Here is a 16,512-nt window from a genome sequence, read left to right on the forward strand (position 1 = left end):
CACACACACACACACTCTCTCTCACACACAGACACCCACACGCACTCACTCTCTCACACACACACTCCCACACACACAGACACCCACACACACTCACTCTATCACACACACTCACTCTCTCTCTTTGCATGTATGTCTGTATCTACGCATGTCTACATGGGTGTCTGTGTATGTCTGTGTCTCCGTATGTCCGTATTTATGTGTGTGTTAACATAGATGTCCGTGTACACCTGCCTTTGTGTGTGTGTGTGTGTCTGTGTGTATGAGTGTCTGTGTGTCTGTAATGTACATCTGTACTTGTCAGAGTGTTTGTGTGTGTGTCTGTGTTTCTTTGTCTATAAAGTGTTTGTATATGTATCTCTGCATTTGGGTTCAGTATGTGTATGCCCAGTCTGTGTGTGCCTATACTTTTTATGTATGTCGACATGCGCATCTCTGTGTGTGCACCTATATTTGTCTGAGTGTGTGTCTGAATGGGTCTGTCTGTATGTGTGCAGCTGTTCTTCGCATGTCCATGTGTGTGCCTGTGCTTGTGTATATGTGTGTATGTATGCCTGTGTGAGTGTGCATGTGTGTCTGTGGTATGTGTGTATGTGTGTATGAGTGAGTGTGTGAGTAAGTGCGTTGTGTGAGTGAGTACGTGTGTGTGTGTGTGTGAGGGAGAGTGAGTGTGTGTGTGTGTGTGAGAGTGAGTGTGTGTGGGGTGTGTGTGTGTGCTTGTGTGTGTGAGAGACAGTGAGTGTGTGAGTGTGTGTGAATGTGTGTGCTTGTATGTGTGAGAGAGTGAGTGTGTGCGCGCGCATGTGTGTGTGTGGGAGGGTGTGTGTGTGTGTATGAGAGGGTGTGTGTAAGTGTGTGTGTGTAAGTGTGTGTGTGTGTGTGAGAGAGAGAGGGTGTGTGTGTAAGGGTGTGTGTGTAAGTGTGTGTGTGTGTGTATCCTTGTGTGTATCCGTGTGTGTATCCGTGTGTATATGTGTACAGCCTCGCCCACATGCCAGTTCCTTAAGGATACTTAGAAAGTGAATGCCTCTGGTCTACTTGGCCTTGGGAGGCCTCATGGTTGGGTTCAGCGGAATCTCCCACGACCTCCACACGAGGTGACCGCCCCCACCCCCACCCCCATACCAGAGGGCAGCAGGGAAACAAGGTTAGAGGCTGGGTCACTCAGAGATGCCCTATCCAAATGTGGAGCAATTTCTGTTTGATTCCATGGCCTGACCCAGGACTGGGTTTCGCTTTGTCAAAGAGTGAGGTCCTTGGAGCAGCTACAGAAATGAAATGTAGCAGAGAACAAGGTGTGACAATCTTGAAATCGAGGGGGTGTGCAATTCAACAAATTACTCAACAGCGGGACCTTGGGATTCGAGGAGAATTGTTTCCCTTTCGACATGTTGGAGTCTGTGCCCAATGAATGGTGATTGCTTCATCATGGTACCTCGCTCCGAGCCCATCCCAGAGACTGTACCCAGTGTGGGAGGAGAGATGACATACTTTCCACCTCCCTCTCTCCAGCCTGAGGGGGTTCGCGATGGAACGTGCACACAGCGTCTCTGAGAGAATTAAAGAATCGATTTGACTCATCAGCGAAACCAACTCACTCAACAAAAACAAGATGTCTTGTCCATATAGCCCAAAAAGAGGAGCGATATCAACAGTGACTTACAGTTCAATTAACACCTTTAACCCAATAAAATATCCCAGGGTTAGTCATGGAGATGAGAATGTGGCAGGCTTGCATTTTCGTAGTGCCTTTCATAATCTCAGACACCCATACACAGCCAGTGAAGTACATGTGAATTGTACTCCATGCTGTGATGTAGGAAATATATCTGTCAACACGGCAGTAACTAGAGCACTGTTTCTTGGTGATATTCAGGTAAACCCTGACTAGGCACAGGCCATGCACTTTCTCAAAATAGCGCCTGGGGGTTACTGGCATCCACCTGACTGGGTCGACAAAGTTTAATAATGCATATTAAAGGCAGCATCGTTGACAGTGTTGCACTCCTTTGGAGCCTGGAATTTGTGCTCAGACTCCTGGCAGGAGATTGAACACACAGCCTCTCAATGAGAAGACAAAGTACTGTAAACTAAGCCACACATATTCCACATCCACACATATCCCACATCGGCACATATCCCACATCCACATATATCTCACAGCTGCACATATCACACAGCCACACATATCCCTCAACCTCACATATCCCATAGTCGCACATATTTCACAGCCACACATATCCCACAGTCACACATATCTCACAGCTAAACATATCCCTCAACCTCATATATCCCAGAACCGCATATATCCCACAACTGCACATATCTCACAACATCCATATTGCACCGCCATCTCTATCTCTCAATCATCCATATCACATGGCCTCATAATCGAGAACCTCTTATCATTCACTTCCTTCAGAATATCAGTTCAGCCAGTGAGGTAGAGGAAGATGTTTGATTTGCATATTCAAAACAGGACCCTGTTTTCTGAATGTTGTCCTGCTCGGTGCCAGAAACATGACTAAAATTTCACTGTCACAGACAGGCTGAGTTATGGTGGCCATTTTAGCTGTGTGGCTCCCCAGTTTATGGGTCAGGTTAAAATTGGGCTCAGGTATAATATACTGAGGGAAGAAGCCTGGGGCATCCCTGTTTCTGAGCTGGAAGCAGTGCCACTCCAGGACCTGAAGGCTAAGGGAGGAAAAATGGAGACAAACAGGTCAAGTATCAACTGGAAAATCCTTCCAAAACACACACACCAATGGCAGGCGGTTAGAGAGGCAGAGGGTACTGGTCAGCCATGATTGATATGGGCTGGTGCCCCTCAGAGTTAAAGCCTCTGTCGCCATGGAAACCAGCTACAGATTTGTCCCATATGTCACTAGACATGGGAAGAGTAAAGAAGAAACAGATAGGATATTGGGTAGTGAACAAAAACCTTACTGCTTATAAACTCGAGCGCCAAAAACCATCACAGACAGAGACATAAAGTCTGTTCCTTCTTGGCCCTTTCTTTTCTGACCTGCAGCCAGAAATTTCCACACATCTCACATTCTGGAAATTTCCACTGTCAACAACTGGTCTCTAATTAACCTCCGGATACAATGATTAGACTTTGTGGCTTTAAAGAAACAAGTTGTCTTAATAGTTGGCCTATTGTAAAGGTCAATGTGTCATGGGGTAATGATGGATTATTATAAAACAATACATAATCTGAATTGACGTTAACAAAGACACAGGGATGATGCTCCAGGAAGTGTTTGAAGAGACAGGAGACAATGGTTAAAAATTCAGAGTCTTAAGAATGGGTTTAGAAACACAATAAGAGGATAAAAAGACGGAGAGACAGATCTTTCAGGAATGCAAGCGAATGAGGCAAAGACAGCTAAATGCTAAAGGTCAGATTCAAGGAGTAGGAGGGAGGCCCAGTAGAGATTGGAGGGGGGAAAGACTGAGGAAAATGAAAGGACACAAAAGTAGCACATCTGTGTGCTGAGAGGGTCTGCAAAAGGAAATAATGGTGTTAAATTGCCTCTGAACCACAACTAAAGTCGCAGCAGGCAATCACTATTGGAAACATATCCCCATTGATCCAGGCAGGCTCACAGTAGGTACATGTCACAAGTAACTTGAGGAAAGAACATTAAAACCGTACTTGCAAAAATACAATGAACGCCTCATTGAACCCAACATCATAAAAGTACAGCAGGATCCTGGTGAGATCGGGATCTTGTGATTTAGCTGATTTGATCTCTAGAATGTAACTCAGTGACTGAGGGCCAAGAATTGACTCAGCCTATCACAAGGTCAGAGGCTGTAAACTCCTCAAAGCAAGCTACAACAAGGGCCACACAAGGTGCCACAGATCACATGGTGCCATAAGTCACATGGTGTGAGTGGCTTCTGGTGTCATCCAATCAGTTTGTGGGGCAGGGCTGGGTGGCCTCATTGTGGCCACTACTGCTCTGCCAGACTCAAAGATTGAATTCATTGGAGCAGGGAACTTGTGACTTACTGTCAGACAATTTACCAAATGACCTGAAGTTCTCCACATCTGGTCATCAAGGAAGACCACATGTGGAGAACTTCAGGTCATTTGGTAAATTGTCATTCCCACAAGGCCTGGCCGGCATGTGACTCCAGCCCCATTCTGTCACAGCAACAGCACCAGGATTGGGAATTGCCCTTCTAACTGCCCCTTCATCAAAGCACAGGTTGTATGCTGTGTTTAGTGAGTGCCTGAGGGGGAGGGTGCTGAGCTCAATGCTGGCAAGGACACCAATATTTCTGAAATACTAACACCAACACCAATCTGCATTCATATAGCACTGTTAACAAAGTAAAACATCTCCAGGTGTCCATCCATCCAGTGAGAGGTGAAGTATGGATGTCAGGGATAACATCCTGCACTGGGTAGTGTCACTATTGAGACACACAACCTGCACAGGGAACATAAGGTTTGGAGTGGACCCGATAGACTGAATGGCCTGTTTCCAAACTGTAGGGACTCTACAAAGCGGAGAATTGCAGCATTTCTGCAAACTCCTGTAGGTCAGCCTGACAGAGAAAGAAGATTGTTAGCATCATTCCCACCACCTGGTCAACTCTACCATGATCCTGTCCTCCCCTACACCCTGCCTCCCTCACTTCCACTCTGATACCTCTCTCTCAAACCACATCCTTTATGCAGACACATCAGAGAATCACTACAGTTTGGAAGCAGGTCATTTGACCCATTGAGTTCACACTGAACAGCATTCAACCCAGACCCACCCTCCCAGTCTATCCCTGTAACCCTGTCTTTCCCATAGCTAATCCACCTAACCTACATATCCCTGGCCACTATGGGCAACTTAGCATGGCCAATCCACCTAACCTGCACATCTTTGGACTGTGGGAGGAAATCCACGCTGACACTGGAAGAATGCGCAAACTCCACACAGACAGTCACCTGAGGCAGGGATCAAACCCGGGTCCCTGGCACTATGCGGCAGCAGTGCTAACCACTGAGCCACTGTGCTGCCCAGACTCAGACAGAGTAAAATATTCACACACTCAGCACCTATTTCAACTCAGCACTGGGGTCTCATATGTATGACCATTTGCTTTGGTATTCTTGTGAAAGGTCCTGATGAGTGCACAAGGGAAAGCTTTGACAATATGTGTCTTTTCTCAGCAATATTCAAGTTGTGTACAACCAAATCAATAATTTTGGTAACATACAAACATCATGGAATCTTACAGCATGAAAAGACACCTTTCAGCCCTTTGTTCCTAGACTGGAACACAAAGAAGTATTAAAGTAATCAGGCCATTGACTCCAAACATTCTCAAGTTTTATACAAGGCCCTTTTCAAAGTTACCCCTTAATTTACCTTGACTAAGTTGGGGCAGAATATCCCAGATCTCAGCAACACAATGTGTAAGTATTTCACCTTATTCCTCATCATCACCCCAACCTCAATTTTTAATCAATTATTAGAATCATTCATTGCCAATTCGCCTTGGTTACTCCATCCAAACCCCTTACAAATGTGAAGAAATCCCCTGAACAATTTCTGTTCTAAAGAGAACGGTCTCAGTGTCTCAGTCTCTCCACAGATTGGCTGGCTCCTATTTTCCTGTCGTCACTCCAGTAGTTGGCCACTCTTTAGGGAGGAGTCACATGACCTGCTCATCCACTCAGGGGCAGAGCGAGGAATTTGCACGGGGCGTGTGGGGAGTTAAACTGGGGGGCAAGGCACATGACGACTCTACAGTGTACTCTGTAAATAACTTATTAGTTATAATTAAATCATCGTGTTTATTTATTAACTGGCAGGGCTGAGTTTTGAAGTTATTACAACTATTACAGCAATGATTTCAGTCCCCGGTCTCAGTGAAAAGCCCCATAAGAACCTAATGTAGGGGATGAGCAACACTCCTGGGCCATTTCCAGTTCCAGACTTGATCACAGACTCTGTATAAATAGGAGAGTGAGCAGTAGGTTTATTCCACAGATGGAAGGCTGTCATTCCCTCACAACCTTCCCTCTCAGGAAGGATGGCCTGGTGGCTCAGTGGTCAGCACTACTGACTCACAGCGCCAGGTTCAATTCCAGCCTCGGGTGACTGTTTGTGTGGAGTTTCCACATTCTCCCTGTGTCTGTGTGGGTTTCGTCCAATTTCCACCCACACTCCAAAGCTGTACAGGTTAGGTGGATTGGCCATGTTAAATTGCCCATAGTGTTTTGAATGTGTAAGTTATCTATGGAAAATGTAGGATTACAGGGATAGGTCTGGGTGGGATGCTCTTTGGGGGGGGTTGGTGTGAACTTGTTGGGCCGAATGGCCTGTTTCCACGCTGTAGGGATTCTATGAAAGTGAATGATGAGACCTATTTTTTCAATAAACATTGTGTTTAGCATCTCCCACCCATCCCCAATCAAAACAAAGAACCACATCCTCCACTCATTTCAGACTCACACAAAGACTGTCAGCCACATTCCTCAGATCAGCTCCTCAGACAAACAACAGAAAATGTGATACACTTCATTTCTTTCAGAATGAATTTCTGCTCCAGATGAACGTTTGCAGCATTTGGAGATTACAGGACTGGGTCCTACTTATTATCTCAGTGTAGTGCCGAGAATCACAGGCAATGGTTTCTCTTCCTGCTCTCACACCATCACTCTGGTGCCCCTAACCTCGGTCTCCTCCAATTTCTCATCCACACTCTGCTCCTTGGCCACATCAGCTGAAAGCACAGCATTAGTTTTTACATTGGATAAACCCAGCTGCTGGCAATTCAGGACAGACTGAAATCTGACTTCATAAGTTTCATTTTTGCACTTTGCTAAAGTCACAGAATCACAGAATTATTACAGTGCAGAAGGAGGCCATTCAGCCCACGGCACCTGTACTGGTTCTATCCCCTAGTGTCAATCTCCTGCCTATTCCTTATATCACTGCAAACCATTTCTATCCAAAAACACATTGAACACCCTCTTGAACACTTCATTGGAACCTGCCTCCGCCATATTTCCAGGGCCCCCATTCAACACCCTAACTACTCACTGGGTGAAAAGGTTTTTTTCTCACGTTACCCTTGCTTCACTTGCCCATCACTTTAAATCTGTGCTCTCTCCTAGCCCTTTCTGAGATACATCAGTTTCCAGAGTTGCCTTCTGGCTGGAGCTGACATACTGTACGATATCAGTTTCTGCTGACAATGCGTGTTCGAGTGAGTCAAGCATGTGCCAGTGGCCTCTGCCTTTCATGAGGAATTCTCTTAGTAATGGTACTTTGTCAGGAAGATTCAGTATAAACGGTGCTTGAAGTTTGAAAATGTGAAACACATATGCAGGCTCTCCTTGTTGTCTACCTGACTGCGAAAAATCCCAGAACCTGAATGCATTGAACCAGGGAAGTTGATCTGACCGACTTTCTCCTCATAATGAGCTGCTGCCTCCAGTGAGTTCACGTTCTGGTCGTACTGTTCTTCAGTATCACCCACACCCTCAGAATCAATGACTATTGTTCTGCCCGTCTACTGCTGATGGACAATGTGACAGGTACAAAGCACTCTCTTCCAAAAGCTGTTCAGCAAGTAACGATTTGCCGAGACTCCTTTGTCAAAACTGGACCAACCAGTATCTGCGTTTGGTGAGGAATTTAGCTCCTGTGAATTTGGACTGTAATTCCTCTCATGTTGGAACTTGGTGTGAGTATTTCTTTAAAGGTCGAACATCTTGGATGTAAACATATCCTGATTGTGCCATTTTTCTTCAGGAATCTGTTGTAGTGATTGGAACAAGGTCTGGACATCGTAGAATATGAGCCACCCTGATAGGGGTTGTTAACCTGGTCCCATCAGGGAGCCCTGGCTGATAGATATTAACAGGAGTGTCAGGGGTTCTGTTCAGTCTAGGAGCCAGCTCTGAACCAGCTGGGTCGGTGTCCCGTACTGTGTATGTGTAAGTAAAGGGGGTCTTGGTGGTGACAGGATAGGTGCCTTTGTGGAGTTATTTCACTTCCTGTTTCTCCAAGAGGTCTTTTTGGAAAATTTAATAGACATTGAAATGATACCCAGTTCCATCCTCCACAGATAATTCAATCTCTGAAAAATCATAGTTCACAACTTGTCACGGTTATCTAACAAACTGAGAATTGATTTGTGTAGCTGTTGTCTGCAAGGCATCAGCTGTAGATGGTGAATCTTAATGTTCACTTTGATATATAGCTGAGCTTCTAGCATTTCTCATAATTCACCAGGATCTCCCTTGCCCTTTTGAAACAGACATGAGATATTGGCCTTGTTTCCAATAGTTACCTCTACTTTCACTGCTTGCTTATCTGTTTCTGCAATGGTTAAATTAATAGTTTTTTAAAAAAGACTTACAAGGATGTCACCAAAACTGGACAGTTTGAGTTATAAGGAGAGGCTATGGCTTTTTTCCCAGGAGCATCAGAGGCTGAGGGGTGACCTTAGAGAGGTTTATAAAATCATGAGGGGCATAGATAGGTGAATAGCCAAGGTCTTTTCCCCAGGGTAGAGGAGTCCAAAACCAGAGGGTATATGTTTAAGGTGAGAGGGGAAAGATTTAAAAGCGACTTGAGGGGCAACTTTTTCACACAGAGGGTGGTGCGTGTATGGAATGAGCTGCCAGAGGAAACGGTAGAGGCGAATACAATTGCAACATTTAAAAGACATTTGGACAGGTACATGGATAGGAAAGGTTTTGAGGGATATAGAGCCATAGAGTCTTAGAGATGTACAGCACTGAAACAAACCCTTCAGTCCAACTCATCCATGCTGACCAGATATCCTAAAATATTCTAGTCCCATTTGCCAGCATCTGGCCCATATCCCTCTAAACCCTCTAAACTAAATCACTTTCCTAGCTTCCCACAGAGTTCTAGAGCACACCTGATAGGTCCTGGGGATTTATCCATCTTTATGTGTTTTAAGACGTCCAGCAGCTCTGTAATATGGACATTTTTCAAGATGTTGCTATCAATTTCCTCACATTCTCTCATTTCCATATCCTACTCCACAGCAAACACGAATGCAAAATATTCACTTAGTATCTCACCCTTCTCCTGCAGTTCCACACGTAGGCAGCCTTGCTGATCTATAAGGGGCCGTATTCTCCTTATGGGTTAAACACAGACAAATGGGACTTGTTTAGTTTAGGAAACATGGTCAGCATCGATGAGATGGGCTGAAGGGGCTGGGTTTCTATGCTGTATAACTCTATGAGTCTGTGACTCCATAAATCCAAAAAGCATAATTCCATCTTTTGTTTAAAGAGCCTAAATTCAGATTGGGGTGTGGTAGTGGTGAGTGGTTTTCCAATTTGTGCTTGGGGTTTGTAAGCCATTGGATCATAGAATCCCTAAAGTGCAGAAAGAGGCCATTTGGCTCATTGAGTCTGCACTGACCCTCCGAAGAGCAAACAATGCAGACCCACCCCCAAACCATACCCCTGTAAGCCCACCATTCCCATGGCTAATTCACCTACCTTACACATCCTTAAACACTATGGGGCAATTCAACTTTTTGATGCTCCCAGTTTTTGCAAATGCTATCAATATCTAAACACTATGGGGCAATTCAATATTGCTATCAATATCTAGGGGATTTATAATGGTTTGGCAGCTCCAAGGTGACTCTGTGTAAATATTCAGCAATGCAGCTGCTGTTTCTTCTATCCTTTCAGTTCTGAAGAAGGGACACTGGACTCAAAATGTTAACCCTGCTTTCTATCCATAGACCTGCTGAGTTACTCTAACAATTTCAGTTTATGTTCTGATAGTGATGTTATTTTTCTAGTCACCTGATATAAATGTAATTTCTAAACAGCTCTATCCTTCCCTTTGAGGCTTTTTTTCCTGTGGTTTTCAGGCTCAAATTGCAATATTGTTCTTTTAAAACAAAAGTCCCTGTCACTGGTCACCATGTTATGTTTCCTGTGTGATTGGTAAGTAACACTGATTAAAGAGCTTGGGTTCGGTTTACCTGAAAATTAATTGTTTATCTTATAACTCAGATTACACCTTACATTTACAGATAACTGCAATTGCATTTAGACTCCATCTTACTTCATCTGCTGGACTGCACATAGTCTTGGTCAGGTGTTTTCATCCTGGTGCTTAGTTCATTAACATATCCAACTCTTAAAGTAACACAGCTCTTAAAGCAATAGAAATAAAACAGCACTGGTGGTCTATCTAATCACAATTCATGAAGGTAACATGCCATCACCTTCCCAAGGCCAGTGAGGGATAAGGAACAAACTCATGAGAATAGTTTAAAAAGGAACAATTTTTATTTGAGACATGTTTCCAGATTCTGTTTCCGATGCTATTTTTGGTTTAACTTACCAAGCCTGTGTGATACAAACCTCCCTGAGGCTTCACATTTAGATGTATATGCCATACATTGGATGATCTCAGCCCCTTACCACTTTGTACGACATGATTAAACCCCTTCTGAACCATCTCCGTGTCTCAGTCTCTCTACAGATTTACAACAAGTTCCTGTTTTCCCGTCGTCATCATAACACAGCAGTGATCTCAGTCCCCGGTCTCAGTGAAAAGCCCCATAAGAACGTAATGTAGAGGATGAGCAACACTCCTGGGCCATTTCCAGTTCCAGCTTTGAACACAAATTCTCTATAAATAGGAGAGTGAGTGGGAGGCTGTTGAACACCTGGTTTATTCCACAGGTGGGACGTTGTCGCTCCTTCACAACTTTCTACCTCATGAATGATGCGATCCATTTCTCAATAAACATTGTGTTCAGCATTTCCCTCCTGCCCACCCCCAAATAAAGCACAGAACAATATCCTCCGCTCATTTCAGGCTCACACAAAGATTCTCAGGCACATCCCTCAGATCAGTCCCTCAGACAAACAGCAGAGAACCAGATTGTATCTTGACTCTTTTGCCGTGTTCACACTGAGTGGTTGAGAAAAGACTGTAATGTAAATATGGGGCCAATTGTCAGGGACAAGTGGGAGTGTGAAGCTACTCACAGCCAGTGATGACCCAGTGGGCTAACGGATAAGGCACCAGCCTCCGGAGTTGGGGATTGTGGGTTCAAGTCCCATCTGGGTCGTTCAATCGCATCTTTTGGGTGGCTTCCACATAGTGCCCGGGACCCGGGTTCTATTCCACCCTCGGGTGACTGCCTGTGTGGAGTTTGCACGTTCTCTCTGTGTCTGTGTGGGTTTCCTCCCACAGTCCAAAGATGTGCAGGCTGGGTGGATCAGCCACGGGAAATTGCCCGTAGTGTTCAGGGATGTGTAGATTAGGTGGCTAATGCAGGATGGATCTGGGTGGGATGCTCTGAGGGTTAGTGTGGACTCGTTGGGCCAAAGGGCCGGCTCCCATGCTGTAGGAGATTCTATGATCTATGAGAGCCAGAAGGAGGCACTGCATGAATTGGCTCACAAAGACCTGAGGATCAATTAACAAATTTGAAATATTTACAAGTTTTATCCAGTGTTTAGTGTTTACAGCTGAGCTAGAAAAGGAAAGAGACTCAAAAGACACATACATGTCAATATAAATGGTCAAGGCTAAGGTGTGATCCAGCATGTTGTGTGTCTGTTGTGGTGAAAATAATAATCCACAGCGAATGCTCCAGGACGTGCATTCAAATCCTGCCCCTGGTGGAATATAAATTCAATGACTACATCTGGAATTGAAAACTAGCCTCAATGATGGGGACCATGACAACAGTCATTGATTGTTACAAAAACCCATCCGTTCACTAATGTCTTTCTGGGAAACAAACCACTATCCTTGCCCAGTCTGGCCTACATTTGCCTCCAGACCCACAGCAGCGTGGTTGGCTTTTTAATGCCCTTGTGAAATGGCTGAGCGGCCACAGCAAACTATAACGAAAGATGAACAAGGATGAAATTGCTCAGGCCCCTCATTCAACCTGGAATTGCAATCAGCAAATTCAGTTCTGACAATCAGCAAACTCCTCCTGACGAATATTTGGAGATTTGGGCCTAAACTGAAAAGAGCTGTCTGACAGAGTAGCCAAGGAATAGCCAGACAGGCTTGTGCCTTATAGACCACATCCTAGACGTTATCACCGACCCAGGATATGTCCTGTCCCACTGGCAGGTGACAGCTCAGTGGGTGTTGCCCTGGGAGTCCTCAACATTGGCTCCATAGACATTGATGAGGGCAGTTAACAAATGGCCTCATGTGAAAACTGATCCTGGTGATATTATCAATGGAAATTAGGAATCCGGGGACATGTTGAATAATTGTTTTGTGTCAGTATCTACCATAAACCAGAATCTTGGATATGAGTCACAGAGGGCTATTGTACAGAAAAAGGCCATTCAGTTCATTGACTCTGCACTGGTTAACAGCATCCACCCAATCACTTTAATCCCATTTTCCAGCACTTGGCCCATGGCATTGCAAGTGTACATCTAAATACTTCCTAAATGTGATGAGGATTTCTGCCTCTACCAGCCTTACAAGCAGTAAGGTCCACATTCCCACTACCCTCTGGGTAAGAAACAGCTCCTCCTGTCCCTGACCTTAAATCGATGCCCCTTGCACATTGATCCCCTCCATCAGGGGGAAGCATCCCTTCCTGTAACCCCTCTGCCTTCAGTCTCCTCTAGAGAAGAAAACTAATGTTGGTCAGACATAGGGTTTCAACAAAATGATCGCAAGAGACAGAACGACATTGAAGTGGTGTGAGAGAGAAACAACAACCGCCAGAAATGTTGAATCCGATTGGATTTATTTTACAGGAGTGATGCAGCAATATCAATGGAAGGTATTTTGATACGTTTCCAGGAGGAATTTGATCATGCGTCCAATGAGAGAGAGTTTACAAGCTGGAGCTCATGAATCTGAAGCAAATTCTTGACTTCGTTGGGAGTGTGGCTGATTTGCAGGAGACAGAGAGTAAAGATATGGTTCAGGAGTGTCCAGTGCCTCCCCACCAGGACCTCTGTTGGAGCCTTCATGACTTTACTCATAAAGGAGTAAGAAAATCGGCCAATTTATTACACAGTCAGACTGAATACTGCTGTAATTCACAGATACACCAGGCAGGCAATGAAATGTAGTTACACTAGGTAAGGGCTAATCTTCATGTTTTTCATGTCTATTTCCTCATCAGCCTCTCTCCCTCATTTTAGAGTGCTCTAACACTGCACTATTTAGGCCCAGTGATGTGCAACTTCATGACATCATCGCACGGTTGCTCTGGGGTCCTTAAGCCCTAATAAAGTGTCCCAATCCCTCGCTGGAAAACTCATGTGACCTCTGCCCTCCTCCTGCCTGTTCAGGTGAACAGAGTTATAGTCGGCCCACCGTAGGAACAGTCACTGGAAGACCTGCCTGTTGATGAGCATGAGCCCTCGGCCTGCAGGGAAGGAAGAACAGTGAACACTTTTGCAGGGATAGAATTCTCCATCACTGCTGGAGGTTATTCAGGTCATCTCACTCTTTCAGAGAATTCTCAACATAATGCCCAAACCCTTTCCAACAATTAATAGGCTCCTTTGGAAGTTGATTGCAGATTCCAATGCCATGGCAGTTTCTGTCTTGACATTCCACAACCTGACAGCTTTCTGTAAAATACACTTTCCAAAATTCCACCCTTCACTGTGCATGAGTAGAATCTCCTGATTGTTTATCAAACCCCATCATAACCATCCCTGATCTAACAAAAGGGAAAAGGCCCTATATCTCTCTGGTCTCCCATCAGGAGGAACGAGGAATGACAGGGAATACAGAGAGACTGCAGAAGCTGTGATTGTTTTCCTGTGAGCAGAGAAGGTTATGGGGTAGTTTAATAGGAGTGATAGCGAGGGCTTTGTGTGAGTGTGTGTGAGTCTATGTGACCATGTGTGTGTGTGGGTGTGAGTGTGTGTTTGTGTGTGTCTGTCTGTCTGCACGTGTGTGTGTGTCTGTCTGCGTGTGTCTGTGTGTGTGTGTAAAAGAGGATGACACTTTTTCCTAACAGGAACCAGAGAGTGGTGTTTCTCAATGTGGGGAGGTGGTGACCACATGGTTCTGGCTGACCAGGAACCTCTCCTGTTTTTACCACCGGATCAGTTATATGGTCATCCTGAAGTTCTATCCTCACACATGACCAAAGGACATGTCCCAGCTTTATTGGGAAGAATGTGGTTAGAGAAATTCAAACTCAACTGGCCTGAAGTAAATGAGTTGTAAGATTCTGAGACTGATCTAACACAAATTCTAAAGAAACCTGCCATTGTTTTCAATGGGATCTTGGAACCATGGAAAGGATCACTGGCAACTGAAAATCAAAAATGAGAAGTAAGCAAACTGTTGCAAGGCAAGATCAGTGTTTTATCAATTAAACCAAAAGTCCAGGTTGAATTAGACAGACTGGTCAAGGCAGAAGTCTTGAAGTTATAAATGTGAATGATCAGACCACACTTATTGTACAAATGATGGAGAAATATTGATCGATACACATCAGCAGTGATTTTACGGTCAGTATTTATCTGATACTGTGTGCTGAGGAGTATCCTGTACCTTTAATCAATGACCTATTTGTTGGACTAGCTAGGAGTCAGCTTTTCAGGCTTGACTAGGGTCAATTTTACTCGTTCCAAATTAATGTAGGTCCTGAGTCACCAAAATACTTGACGATTGTAACACACAAAAGACTATCCAAATACAAGAACCTGCCATTTGGGATCACATCTCCACCTCTGTTATTCCACTGTGCTATGGACCAGCTTTTAAGTGGATTGATGATCCTTGATGGTCTTTTAGTTCCATGGAGAAATGGAAAAGAGCATCTCCACAATTAAAGGCAAATGTGAAGAACTGGTTAAAGCAGATGGGGCGCCCTACAACAGAGAAATGGAAACTGAGGCACCATCTCTAGGTACCAGTGGGAAGAAGGAGCTCAATGCACCAGAAAAACCTCCCTCTGGGCCCTTGTTGATTTTTGGCCAATGTGTCAAACACTGAAGAGTCTCGCCTTATCTAATGGTGGTGTGGTAAAGAGGTTTATGTGAGCTGTGTAATGGGATGCACTGAAGAAGAGAAAAAGCTGTTGAATAGAAAAGCTTATACACTGAGGAGAAATAGAATAAGGACATTGCTGATTATCATACCAAAGGGAAAAAAGTTACCTGCCTTGAAGGAGCCATATTATAATGATGACTAAGATAAATATGATGATTAAATTGTACTTCTGCCTCAGTTTAACTATTTGCTCCATAACTGAAAGCATTTAAACTGTTTGAAGTGTTTTAACCTTTCGACTTTGAAAGTTGGAGTTTAAAAAGTCGAAGGCAAAAAGTAGTTTGAGTTGGAAACTGTCCAGGCCTTTCTTTACAATACTCACACTGTATATAGCCAGCAGTTTAAGCCAGCCACACTTGTAAGCAACATTACTAAGTGTCTGTTCCGTGTACTAGAATGAAGTCAAAAACCTACTGCCTGACCAGTCAGAACAAGGAAGGAAAGAAGCAAATTACTGCAGATGCTGGAATCTATACTGAAAACAAACAGTGCTGAAGATCACAGCGGGTCAGACAGCATACATGGAGAGAAAGCAAGCTAATGTTTCGAGCCTAAATGACTCTTCATCAGAGCTGAAGTGAAGTATGGAGGGGGCAGCATTTATGCTTTAGTTGGGGGTGGATGTAGTGTGGTGGGGTGTAGAGTGCTGGCGGAGAAAGGATTCAGATTAAGTTTGGATTAAGTGATTGGAATGTGAGAATGGCAGAACAATGGTGTGTCTAACTGCCAGACTGGAAACAGACTGGGATGGGGGCAGGGGAGGACATGATAACAAACTAAAAGAAAAGGAAGAAATTGTTCACAGTTTAAAGGTGTTGAACTCAATATTAAATTCAGAAAACTGTAAAGTACCTAGGCTGAAGATGAGACAACAAGGTGCAGGGCTGGATGAACACAGCAGGCCAAGCAGCATCATAGGAGCAGAGAGGCTGACGTTTCGGGCCTAGACCCTTCATCAGAAAAGGGGGAGGGGAAGGGGGTTTTGAAATAAATAGGGAGAGAGTGGGAGGCGGATAGAAGAGGGATAGAGGAGAGGATAGGTGGAGAGGAAACAAACAGGTCGAAGAGGCGGGGATGGAGCCAGGAAAGGTGAGTGTAGGTAGGGAGTTAGGAAGGGGATAGGTCAGTCCAGGGAGGACGGACAGGTCAAGGGGGCGGGATGAGGTTGGTCGGTAGGAGATGGAGGTGCGGCTTGGGGTGGGAGGAGGGGATAGGTGGGAGGAAGAACAGGTTAGGGAGGCAGGGACGAGTTGGACTGGTTTTGGGATGCGGTGGGGGGAGGGGAGATTTTGAAACTTGTGAAATCCACATTGATACCATTGGGCTGCAGGGTTCCCAAGCGGAATATGAGTTGCTGTTCCTGCAACCTTCGGGTGGCATCATTGTGGCACTGCAGGAGGCCCAGGATGGACATGTCGCCTGAGGAATGGGAGGGGGAGTTGAAATGGTTCGCGACTGGGAGGTGCAGTTGTTT

Source organism: Rhincodon typus, chromosome 36 (assembly GCF_021869965.1).
Source record: "Rhincodon typus isolate 14 chromosome 36, sRhiTyp1.1, whole genome shotgun sequence".
NCBI classification, from domain to species: Eukaryota; Metazoa; Chordata; class Chondrichthyes; order Orectolobiformes; family Rhincodontidae; genus Rhincodon; species Rhincodon typus.